Consider the following 13,577-nt stretch of genomic DNA (forward strand, 5'->3'; position numbering starts at 1 on the left):
TCATCGGCAGGACGAACGACATAGCTCACGACGACGCTAAGAATGTCATTTCTCAACTTAAATGTACACTAGGTAAGCTGACTCACACTAACATCTTTGTAGTGAACGTGCCCCACAGGCACGATTTGATTAGAGACTCATGTGGGAACAATGAAGTGGACAAAGTTAATACAGATATGGTTAAAATCTGTTAACATTTTCGTAACACACAGGTAATTGATAGCAGCAGTTTCGAGAGACACTGTTACACAAAGCATGGCCTTCATCTAAACAATTCAGATAAACGAAAGATAGCAAATATTGTTCTAGATTTTATTAATCGTAAGATATGTACTGTAAAAAAGGCAACTCCCTTGAGTTATAATACTGACGAGGAAAACTAGTAGAAAGAGCCAGCTGTACTTCAGAAAAGTAAGGAATTTCAAGTTACCCAATTGCAACAGTCAAGTTTTAGGGAGGAAGGGGGTCTGAGATTGCTCTTGGTAAACTGTCAGAGTGTAGTAAATAAACAATTAAAATTCGGGACATTGATGGAATCTTATGAGACTGATGTGGTGATAGGAGTGGAATCATGGTTGAGAGAAGGGGTGGGTAATATTGAAGTATTTCCAGAAGGGTACACAGTCTATCGTAGAGACCGAGGAGATAAAAAGGGAGGGGGGGGGTGTTTATTCTGGTGAAGGAAACTTATTGTTCACACGAATGGTTTACCAATGAAAGGGATGAAATATTAGGGATAAAATTAGTTTGTCATAATATGAAGGAGGTGGGAATTATACAGGTCTCGAAGAGAGGAAAGAGACATGGAAATATTTGAGAAAATAATAGATTATACTCATAAAAACAATACTGATATGGTAATAATTGAGGGAGATCTAAACTTGCCTGAAGTTGAATGGAATGGAGCTGCAAGTGAAGCCCATAAACAGAAACTGGCAAATAAGTTAATTTGGGAGGGAGGATTTACACAGGTAGTACAAGAACTGACTCATCTCAATAACTTACTAGATGTATTCTTGGTTAAACCATGGGAAATTCTTGATAAAACTGAGGTAATTGAAGGAATATGTGACCATAAGGCTGTAATAATGGATGTAGGACTGGTACCAAAAAGGCTTAATGAGAGGGTCACACAAGACAAGAAATTGTACAGAAAAACTAAAGTTGATGAATTTCGGACTTTCCTTAAGTCACAATTCAGTTGCTGGATAAGTGAAGGGAGTAATGTGGATACACTTTGGGCTAAATTTAAAGGAATCATTTGGGAAGGAGAGAAGAGATTTGTACCTGTTAAGAAGGGTAAAATGACCTCAGACCCTCTTTATTATACAACGGAAATAAGAAAATTAAAAAGAAAATGCAGAATAGTAAACACGAAAATCGAAGAGGGTAAGGAGAGTAGAGAAACTAGAAAACAGCTAATGAGGGAACTAAATAAGAGTGAAAAAGGAAGCAAAAGAGAATTATACATGGTGCCTTATTTAAAATTTCTCTTTGACTATGTCATAAATAATAGTGTAATACCAAAGGAATGGAAAAAAAATCTATAATAATACCAATTTATAAAGGAAAGGTTGATGATAAAAGGAAACCAGAGAACTACAGACCATTCTGCCTGACCAGTACAGTTTGTAAAATACTGGAGAGTTTAATATCAAAGTACATCAGAGGAATATGTGATGATAAAAATTGGTTAATGAGCCAGTATGGATTTACTGTCGGATTTTTTATTATGGACACTCGAGTTTGGGCTTTAATTACAAACGAACCAATAGGCCTATTGCAATGCAAGTTATACCAATATTTTCTTTGTTTAATTCTACATTAGCATATATAAGACACATTGTTTTCGACGTTCATTAAATATTTTTTTATTTGTGGTTATCATAAATATTGCCCGGGTTTTTGGCTTCTTCTCTAGGAAGCGCTCACTTAGGAATATATACAAGGAAAACTACTTGTCTGATGGTAATTAAATTTTTATAGGCCTATGTTATAACCACATGTATTTGTAGTGTAATACTCAAGTTACAATTTTTTTCAACCATCCCGAAAAAAGTTCTTATTTTTCTAAAGCAACTCTTTCTCAGCCCAGGATAAACGTACAACAGCAAAGTTGGGCTTGTTTTGAAGCACTCAGTCATGGTTATCAGAAACTACAACTGTAACCGTACAGTTTGGTACCGAATTTATGAAGAGTAATATTGAAAGGAGGTTTTGTGTACGCCGGACCGTGCGATTAACAGCAGGCTGGGTAGTGAAAACTGGCGCAGTGTTGCCGCGTTCAGTAGTATTCTCGCGCGCAACGAACACAGTACACTCGCCCCAGGCAGTTGTGCAACGGAATGCCCATGACCTTGGATTATCCGCAAGCTATTTTCAGTTGTCCTATGTTCTGCATGTTGGCCACGTCACTTCAAGATGCCTCCAAGACCGCCGTTATTAGAGGGTGAACTTACAATGATTTTGAGTGCTATTTGTTTCTTTCAATGTGAGGGGGAAAAAGTAGGGGACAAGAGGTTCCCTGTGTACAAGAAGGTGGCAGACCGTCTTGGATTATCGCTGTCGTCAGTGAAGAGAGTAGGAGCCGCTTCAAAGGAGAATGATGGAAATACGTCATCCAGGTCAAGAAAGAAGCAGTGTGTGTGAGACCGGGGCGTACGAAAATCCATCTAGATGATTTTACTTTGGGCACAATACGAAGAAATATTCACGATTTTTATATGAATAAGATATTTCCCACAATTAAAAGCCTCCGCATGAAACTGTTAGAAAATATGCCGGATTTCCCCGATATGTCAATTTCTACGCTTTTGAAAGTAGTTCGAAGCTTGGGATTCCGATTCAAAAAACTAAACAGGAAACCAGTGCTAATGGAATCTGTGACAGTTGCTGCATCCCGACATACCTACCTTACATGTAATAAATATCATTTTTGGTCCGTATTGATGATATTAGATTGAAATAATAACATCAAGTTATTTATTAGACCACCTAATCAATACAAAATCGTCTTGGATGATTTACATAAATTTGTTAGACCTTAGACGAATTAGAGACTTAAGAGCACAGGGCTACAAGATGATCTTTACAGACAAGACGTGGTGCGGACAGAACCATACTATGAAATATGGGTGGCAAGAAAACGTGATTGAAGCTTTAGAAAACAACTTTGACAACTATAATCTGTACAGAGGGTACATTCAAGCAAATTTATGGATGGCGTGGGGGGTTCAAAACACCGTCTTGAGCTGGGAAACGCATCATAATTTTACACATCGGAAGTGAAGGATTTCTTGACGGTGCAGAACTTAGTTTTATTGGCAAGAAAGGCAGTGGTGATTACCACAATCAATGAGATGAACTCTACTCATTATGAAGAATGGTTCACGAAAGTCCTGAGTTTGTTGCCTCAAAAGTCGGCTGTCGTTATAGATCAAGCTCCATATCATACGATGGTCGATCCTTCATCTAAAACCCCGAACATGTTATGGCTGAAACCTGAAGTTTAGGCCTAAACTTGAAACCACCTGGAGTTGACGATTATAACAAATTAACGAAATCAGAGCTGATTGTCCTTGCCAGGCCTTATTTTCAAACACCAGTAAAGAAGCTGGAACAACTGACTAAACGACTTCGACCAGATCTACAGCTTGTTTGGTTACCAGTGGCCCATTGCGAGCTTAATCCAATCGAGCTCACGTGGGCTTACGTAAAAGGGAAAATAGCAAAAACAAATATGGCTAACACATTAGAAAATGGTAGAGGTATGGAAGCAATTAACGCTTTATGCCGAGAAGCCTTACGTACCGTCACCCCTGAACTCTGGAAACAATGCATTAAACACGCTAAGAAAATTGAAGACCACTACTGGGAAAAAGATGGACTGTCTGAAAACATCCCTTATTTCGAGCCAGTCATAATCAACATGAATGACAGCAGCACCGATTCATCGGAACACAGCGATTTTTCAGACGAAGAAAATCGATAGAATTAAATATTGTAAATATATGTAAATAATAATGCAAATAACTCTTGTAAAAACTGTACAGTGTGATATTTCTAAATAAGTCAACCATTTTTAAACCTGCCTTTGAAGGTCCAAAGCCCTTATGAGAAAAGGTGATGGGAAGTGGAATTTATAAGAGGAAATAAAATTAAAGGTTGAAAGTAAACGAAAAGCTGTGTTCGTTGCGCGCGTGATTACTACTGAACGCGGCAACACTGCGCCCGATTTCCCCACCTGGCCTGCTGTTAATCACACGGTTCGGCGTACACAAAACCTCCTTTCAATATTACTCTTCATAAATTCGGTACCAAACTGTACGGTTACAGTTGTTGTAGTTTCTGATAACCATGACTGAGTGCTTCAAAACAAGCCCATGTTTGCTGTTGTACGTTTATCCTGGGCTGAGAAAGAATTGCTTTAGAAAAATGATAAGAACTTTTTTCGGGGTGGTTGAAAAAAATTGCAACTGGAGTATTACACTACAAATACATGTGGTTATAACATAAAAATTTCATTACCATCAGACAAATAGTTTTCCTTGTATATATTCCTAAGTGAGCGCTTCCTAGAGAAGCCAAAAACCCGGGCAATATTTATTATAACCACAAATAAAAAATATTTAACCACGTCGAAAACAATGTGTCTTATATACGCTAATGTAGAATTAAACAAGGAAAACATCGGCATAACTCGCATTGCAATAGGCCTATTGGTTCGTTTGTAATTAAAGCCTAAACTTGAGTGTCCATAATAAAAAATCCTACAGTAGAAAGAAATTTTCTTGTGAGGCACAACTGGTGGGATTTCAGCAGGACATATCAGATCAATTGGATTCAGGAGGCCAGTTAGATTGCATAGCCATATATCTTTCCAAAGCCTTCGATAGAGTGGAACATGGAATATTATTAAAGAAATTGGAGGGAATAGGATTGGACGTAAGGTTTACACGTTGGATAAAAAATTTTCTAAATTCAAGGGTTCAGAAAGTCAAAGTAGGAAATAATGTATCGCAGGAAGAGAAAGTTTGTAAGGGAATTGCACATGGTAGTATAATTGGTCCGTTACTTTTCTTAATATACGTAAATGATTTAGGGAATAATATAACATCAAAAATAAGATTGTATGCAGATGACATAATAGTTCATAGGGAATTAAATAACATTGAGGATTGTTCAGAATTACAAAGGGACCTTGAGAGTATCCAACAATGGGTTGAAAATAATATGAAGGTTAATGGAGGCAAATCAACTGTTACAACATTTACAAACAGGAGCTTTAAAACTGAATTTGAATATACTTTGGATGAGGTAGTTATCCCAAAAAGATGGCAAGTGCAAATACTTAGGTGCGAGATTTGAAAGTAATTTGCACTGGAAGGGTCATATGGATGACGTTGGGAAAGCATCCAGATCGTTACATGTCATAATGAGGCTGCTTAAAGGATGCAACAAAGAATTAAAAGAGAAAAGTTACGTAAGTATGGTTCGTCCATTATTGGAATATGCAAACAGTGTTTGGGATCCTCACCAAGAATACCTAATAAAAGAAATAGACAGTGTGCAGACGAAAGCAGCAAGATTTGTAACATGGGATTTCAGGAGAAAGAGTAGTGTATCAAAAATGTTAAAAGAACTTGGGTGGGAAACTAAGTAAGAGAAGGGAGAAAACTAGACTTATAGGATTATATAGAGCCTATACAGGAGAAGCATGGGGAGATATCCGTGAGAGGCTTCAGTTGGAAAATAATTATATCGGCAGGACTGACCACAAATATAAAATTAGAAGGAATTTTAGCAGAAGCGATTGGGGTAAATTTTCATTCATTGGGAAGGGTGTGAAGGAGTGGAACAGTTTACCACCAGGGGTAGTGTTTTATCCTTTTCCAAAATCTGTACAGATATTTAATAAGAGAATAAACAGGAACAGAGAAAATAAATGAAATGTTAGAGGGCATTCGACCAGTGCAGGTGAATGTAAATAAAAAATGTGTGTGAATAAATTAATTCCATCCCTGGTCTAAGGAGTTTGGACAGCCAAAGTAGGGGACTGCCTGTAGGGGTGAAGTACAGTGGGGACTTCGAGGGCCCTGGAACCGCTACGGTAGCTGTGAAGGCCCTTCAGGAACTCTGAAAAGTGGTGGCAAAAGGGGCTCTGGTTAAGACGCAGCAGGTCGTTATGCTACTTAGATTCCAGAACGGGTAAAAAAAAAAAAGTAAATAAATGCAATGTAAATTTTAATCTTATACCAGTTGTATAGTATGATTTGAAGTAATTCCACATACTGTATAAAAGTTGACTACATTTGTAAGTAGTGCAGGAGATATAAGTAGAATTTTGTAAACAATATATATTTATTAAGGATGAGCTGTGTTTAATAGAAAAAATTGTTAGCGTAAATTGTATAATATTGTATTATAGGAAAATTTTCTTCTTGTTAATTTAATATTTAGTGCTTGACAATAATGTATTTTAATGTACCTTTTGCCACCGAGGTAGACACCTCATTTGCAAATATAGAGATTTTGATTTGATTTGTAATCCGCCCAAAACCACTGATAGTGAAAGGTTAGGTTGTGATCCACTGAAAACCACCGATAGTCACACGGTTAGGTTAGCTTCGGTTAAGTGCAACAGAATTTCTAACTGACCAACTGCTGTCATTGAAACCACTGTTGGTGACAATGACTAAATGCAATAAACATAAAAACTGAATCCATTATTGGTCTCTCACGGTTTTGTCTGGTATACACACCAGGAACTGGCAAATCAACACGCACATACTTTACAGCTATCGGTAAAGCAGGATATTAAAGAAAAGAAATATCCAGTTAACTATAGTTACAGTGAACTTTGTTTTTCACTATTACTGTGCAAGATAGGAATTTACCATTTTTAACTATCTCAATATCCCACCAGACACACGCAATGTCCATAGAGACTCCTGAAAGATGACTGGCAGGATGTCCAACCTCGCCGATCTATGTTCTGGACTATTTCTATTTAAAAATATTAAATTTGTCCTCTACTGTAAATTTGCAACCTTTATCAAATACACACATGTGACTGAAAGGAAGAGGATAACCTACATCATCATTAGTGTCAAACCCTGCCCGCCGTGAAGCGCAGTGCCCGTAATAGAAATTCTTGTGCTCGCGGGCGCAAATCTCTTCTCATAAATTACAATTTTCACTTCCGTGTTGACGTATAACTAATTTAATAGGATTTGAGGAATGTTCCACCATTCAACACAATGTAAAATATTTGAAATTTGTTAAGCGAAGACCAGTATCGACTCCCTTGGAGTCATCAGTTCTTGCAGCATTTCTTCCAACAGCAAGGGCACTGCCCAAAATCCGTAAAGAAAACACCCCGGTAACACCCAGCCCTACCTACAAACTAGCTCAATTCGACCAAGGATTTCTCAAAAAACACTATGTCCTTCAAGCAAAATCTTCCATTAAAAACACATCAGAATTTTGCTACAACACCAAAAACCTCAAAATTCAATCTTATCATTCACTAGCATCCTTCGACATCAAGAATATGTACCCAAGTATTCCTTTAGGCGAGACCATTTCCATCATACAAAGTAACTTTCAACAAGATAGTAAACTGAGCGAACTTGAAATAGAAGAATTCATTAGTCTGGTTGCATTTACATTTTAAATAATTTTGTTTTTAACGGAATAATATATCAACAAAACAGCCTTCCAATGGGACCCCCCCACATCAAGCATCATGGCAGACATTTACCTAGACCAGCTGGAACATACACACATCAGCAAAATAAAACATTTTCTTCTGGACTAGGTTTGTTGACACCTTCATAATTTTTAGATAGCTTTTCTCGCTAGTGGCTTTGCGTCGCGACACAGATAGGTCTTATGGTGACGATGGGATAGGAAAGGCCTAGGTGTTGGAAGGATGGCCTTAGTTAAGGTACAGCCCCAGCATTTGCTGCCGACAGTGGGATTCGAACACTGTCTCCCGGACGCAAGCTCGCAGCAGCGCGCCTCTGTCCGCACGGCCAACTCGTCCAGTAGATTTTAGATAGAAGACACACCAACAGCCTAACCATTCTTGACGAGTTGAACAAACTGAATCCCCATATACAGTTCACATCAGAAACAGAATCCAACCCTTCTCTAAATTTTCTGGACTTGAGTCGCAAGAGATCAACACTCCCTCTCTTATAACATTTACAGGAAACCTATAAAAACAATACCTTAAAACAACTCTCAATCCACCCTAGCTCCCAAAAAAAAAAAAAAAAAAAAAGCAGCCTTTCATGGCTTTGTCCACAAGGCTTTCAGTATTTCATTATCTTATTCCAATCTGAAAAAAGAACTAGAGGATATCAATGTATGACTTATGACTCGTAAGAACAATCAGGATCCTGATTTTTCACCATACAGGTTAAGAGTTTGAGGCTGATTATGCCCTTAATATGGGCAAAACATGTCCCTTAACATTTATAATAATATTTAATTTCTAAAAAAAGATCTCTTTGTATTGAATAGGTGGATATTAAAAAAATTACACTTGTAACATACTTTGTATTTACGTACATTTCAATACGGACCTAACATGAGAATTATAACGTAAGTAGTATGTTCCGAGCTGTCAGCGGACAGATGGCGTGGAATGACATTAGTAGACGAACAGTTTGAGTGGTGTCTTTAAAAGTAGGAAAGATCACAATATTAAGATAAAGTTGGAATTCAAGAGGACAAATTGGTGCAAATATTTATTTATCGGAAGGAGTTAGGGATTGGAATACTTACCAGGGGAGATGTTCAATAAATTTCCAATTTCTCTGAAATCGTTTTAAGAAAAGGCTAGGAAAACAGATAGGGAATTGCCACCTGGGAGACTGCCCTAAATGTAGATCAGTATTGATTGATTGATAATAAATCTATTTTTAAAACACGGGGTAAAAATAGCACTCAGGACAACCGACGACAATCATTTTCACAATCCAGGCACCGTGAATAAAATCTGACAAGTTTGGCAAATCAGGCATTTACAGATTACAGTACCAGTCTTGTTTAACAAGCTATATTGGAAAGACAGGAAGGAGCTTTAACACCAGGTACATCGAACATATTAATGCAAACAGCCACGGGTCTACACATTCACGAGTCCAATCAATTTTTCCGATATAGACAAGGACCTACAAATCACTGAAACTATGGAAAAGGGACCTCTACTCAATATCAAGGAATTTTTTTTACATGTCGTTAGACCAACAAGTCAATTTTAATAACAATCTGAACAAATCCACCGAGAAAAACATTCTTTACGAGGCCATCCATCCCCTCATCCACAAGAAATATCTAGGCAGAACGGCGCGACAATGAATCACTCCCTCACTCTCTCACATCCCCTACACACCACAACCAACCCAAAGCAAGCCACCACCCTCCCCCCTCTCCTAGCCAACAATAAACACCACACACACACACACAGGGTCGAACAGATCACATCCCACTCTTCTAATGGCAGGCAACGCGAGTGGGAACAAGGGAGTAAGTACTAATCAAATCACTTTATAATCAAACCCAAACACACACAAGTTTCTCATTTCTTTTCTTTTTTCTCCGACATCCACCTTTAATGATAAGGTGCCATAAACCAAGGCCATACCACCATCAATTCTTACATCAACAATAGTAGACAGTTTCAACTTCAAAAGCAGATGTTTCATAATGAAGGATGTTCCCCCAACCCCTCAGCTAATTTTATCTACCAATTATTCTTAACATCAACTCTCCACAAGACCAACAAGTTTGATCCATACTGTACAAAAGCACTGTAAGATTATGTGACCTAAAGCAAAGCAATTTCTATATCTGTCATATGTTTCATTGTCAAATGTGTTTTATTTCAGCTAGTTTATATGTTTTCAAGTTGATTGAAACAAGATCGACAAGTCTTGTTCCATGCTGTACAAACACACAGCAGTATTTTTAACCCAAATCCAAGAACTTTCCTAAAGTGCCAAGCGTTTCATGTCATTGTGTATATAATTTGTCGTTATGTTTTGTCAAGCTACTGATATGTATATAGGCAATTGTCATTGTGTATATAATTTTGTCATGTTTTATGTCAACCTATTGAGACGTATTTAGGCAATCCTTATGATTTACCAAATTCCCTTTGATTTAATTATTCTGCAAGAACCAAGGGAGTCGAAACCGGTCTTCGCTTAATAAATTTCAAGTATTTTACATTGTGTTGAATCCCTCAAATCCTATTATATTAGCCTCTTCTCAGTCGGCTTGTACTTCACTACGTTGCTGACACAGGGCTATGCGCAAGTATCAATGACAGGCTCCAGTTACCTCTTATGGTCTGCAAGTAATGCTTGGAACCTTCACCTGCATAGGCTGTGGCATAGGATTGACTAAGTACCTTAATTTGGTAGTGTGTTTGCATTTATGTACTTTGGTATCAATGCTGCTGCTTGAAGAGATTCTATCTTTATCGAAGCCTATTTTCCTTTGTTTAAGTATATGAAAACATGGCGTTCTGCTACATAAGTGGGTTATGTAGACCAAAGGTATCCACGAAATGTCACTGTAATGTTTGTCCCAAATGGAACACAATTGCTTTCACACCAATAAAGTGAAAGATCCGTGGTAAATTAAGAAATACCGTCGTTACTAGAGAAATACGCATACGTAGACAGGACTCCTTTATGTTGTATTCGGCTGCTCGTGCCGTCTTGTCTCTTTCTTGATGTCCAGGGCTTGCACCGACGAATGGGAGTGCTATGTCTGTGAATTGTCATTATCTTTGTCCATATGACTAGTGCGGGCAGTTCAAACAGCAAAATAGCATGATCCCTGGACCAATAAATATATTACTTGTTTGTTGAAAGGAAAATAGCATAATCCCTGGACAAATGAATATCATTTAGTGAATGAGTTAGGGCACAAAACGAATGAGCAACATAAAGAAAACGACACCTAAGTAATTCAAACAACTTCAGTGAGCAAAGACATCACACACGAAAGTGTTAGACAAACAAAAATAGTTGTACGGTAGTAAAGTATGTATCCATATTTCCTGCAAGTAAAATATTTCATACCATTTCTTAATTTACCACAGATTTTACACTGAGTAAAATGAATTATTATATTCCATTTGGAACATATATTAGTGACATTTCATGGATACCTTTCGTCCACATAACTCGTAAGTGATATAATAGCAGTACAGTATGCGGCACAAGTCTCCTTCACAATTGTTCATAAGAGAGTTCAGCATGTTAAGCCATTAAAAAAGCCTATTAGTTTACACCTCATACTTTATGGCAACCTTTAATTATTTTCCTAGTACAAGGTGATTACAAAGCATGGTGTTTCACGCAGTTTATACAAACTGCTGTGATGTACACCTTTAATTATGTATGTCCTATGGGCTGGAAAGAATTGGGAGAAAGACGACGAGCTGCTCGACTAAGTGGTATGTTCCGAGCTGTTAGCGGTGAGATGGCGTGGAATGACATTAGAAGACAAGTTTGAGTGGCGTATTTAAAAGTAGGAAAGATAAAACTGCAATTCAAGAGGACAAACTGGGACAAATATTCATTTACAGGAAGGGGAGTTAGGGATTGGAATAACTTACCAAGGGAGATGTTCAATAAATTTCCAATTTCTTTGGAATCATTTAAGAAAAGGCTAGGAAAACAACAGATAGGGAATCTGCCACCTGGGCGACTGCCCTAAATGCAGATCAGTATTGACTGATTGATTGATACATGTACATGTATTGTGAGAGTAATGTAGTTATGAACATGTACACCCCTCCAGGTATGAGGTATCTGACAACGTTCAGGCCTAGCACTCTTAACTGTTTCTTGTGCACACAAAGCTGTCTGTCAGCTCGTTACCTTGACACGCCTGACGTACCTATATGGTCTCCTTTTTTCATAGGAATGTGTCATGGAGATGAAACCCGTGATTTGGTTTCCATGTACATTTTATAATTTTTCCAAGTTATGTTGAGAGCAATTCAGTCGCATACAACAGTGATATTTTTCCTGGTAAATACGAAAGACATCCATATGGCATCTGTCTTAATGGTAATATAGCCTACTATGTATCAGCATAAGTTTAGCCTAAATATAAGACTTAAATCTTTACTGTAAAGAGACATGTTAACCAGGCGGTAAAGCTAAAACTATGGACTTCAGGATTGGTTGTTCAAACAGACTTGTCGCCAGGAATTTACAACAGATAAGTTCAATTTGTATAAGATGTAAATAAATGCAAGATAGGATAAGAGGAGACAGGTGGAGCGAAGGTGGCAGGAAGAGAGTGAAGAGAAAAAAGAAAAGTAAACTAGTAAAACTATTCACAAATTGAAGTTTCTCCCCACCTGAAACCCCTACTAGCCAGACAGGTCCCACAAGTAAGACATCATCGATGCGATGGCACATTCTGGCCTTGTTCCAAGGAAATGGGCTATAATTTTTTTACAACCAGACAAGGTTGAACGAATTTGATCCACAAAATGTCTAATATTTGTCCCAAATTGGAGATAATTGCTTTTACTCAAAGTGTAAAATCTGCAGTAAATTAAGTAATAGTACAAAATATTTTACTTGTAGAGAATTTGGATACATACTTTACTACCTTCCAACTATTTTTTCTGCTACGTTGCAGCACTTCTGTATGCGTTTTGTTTCTCTAACACTTTCGTGTGTGATGTCTTTGCTTACTGAAGTTGTTTGAATTAATTAGGTATCGTTTTCTTCATGTTGCTCATTTGTTTTGTGCCCTAACTCATTCATTAAGTGATATATTTATTGTCCAGCGACCATGCTATTTTCCTTTCAACAAAAAAGTAATATATTTATTGGTCCTGGGATCATGATATTTTGCTGTTTGAACTGCCCGTGCTAGTCATATGGACAAAAATAAGGAGAATTCAGTCATAGCACTCCCATTCGTCGGTGCTAGCCCTGGACCTCAAGAAAGAGAAAAGACAGCATCGGATTGCAACATAAGGAGTCCTGTCTACATCCCGCACGTACGTATAGTACATATTTCTCTAGTAATGACAGTACTTCTTAATTTACCACAGATTTTACACTTCATTTGAGTAAAAGGAATTATCTTCCATGTAAGACAAACAAGTAGTGACATTTTGTGGATAAGATTCGTTCACATAACCGCCAGACAAAATAAAGATCCACATGGTCACGGTACGTTACATGTACTGTAGATCATTTACTCTGCAGAAATTGAATTATTAAGACATAGAATAATACAGAAATGAATATTTCCAGTAAAACATTATGAATGACCAGTTGGAAATGGTCAAGTATAGCGCAGTCCTTCAGATCTGAAACTTTTTTATAAGTCTAATAATTTTTCTATTCAACATTTTTGACAGAATCAATTTCAGGTGAAATACAGTGATCGCGATGCACTAATTATTTAATCCACTATAGACCACATTAAGAGTTATTCTGAATAATCTCAGTGTCATCCTTGCTTTGACAATGCAATGCAGCAGAGGAATGAGCAATGTTAGTAAATCACTATTCCTTCAGCAG

The 13,577-nt window shown here is 37.5% G+C and overlaps 1 protein-coding gene across 6 annotated transcripts in view; it reads right to left on the bottom strand.

The window, feature by feature from the left end:
* Positions 1-13,577, bottom strand: part of tral (trailer hitch) — a 220,629-nt gene that overhangs the window by 205,802 nt on the left and 1,250 nt on the right. The gene's annotated exons all lie outside the window — the stretch shown is intronic.

The sequence above is a fragment of the Anabrus simplex genome, chromosome 5, assembly GCF_040414725.1.
Source record: "Anabrus simplex isolate iqAnaSimp1 chromosome 5, ASM4041472v1, whole genome shotgun sequence".
Taxonomy (NCBI): domain Eukaryota; kingdom Metazoa; phylum Arthropoda; class Insecta; order Orthoptera; family Tettigoniidae; genus Anabrus; species Anabrus simplex.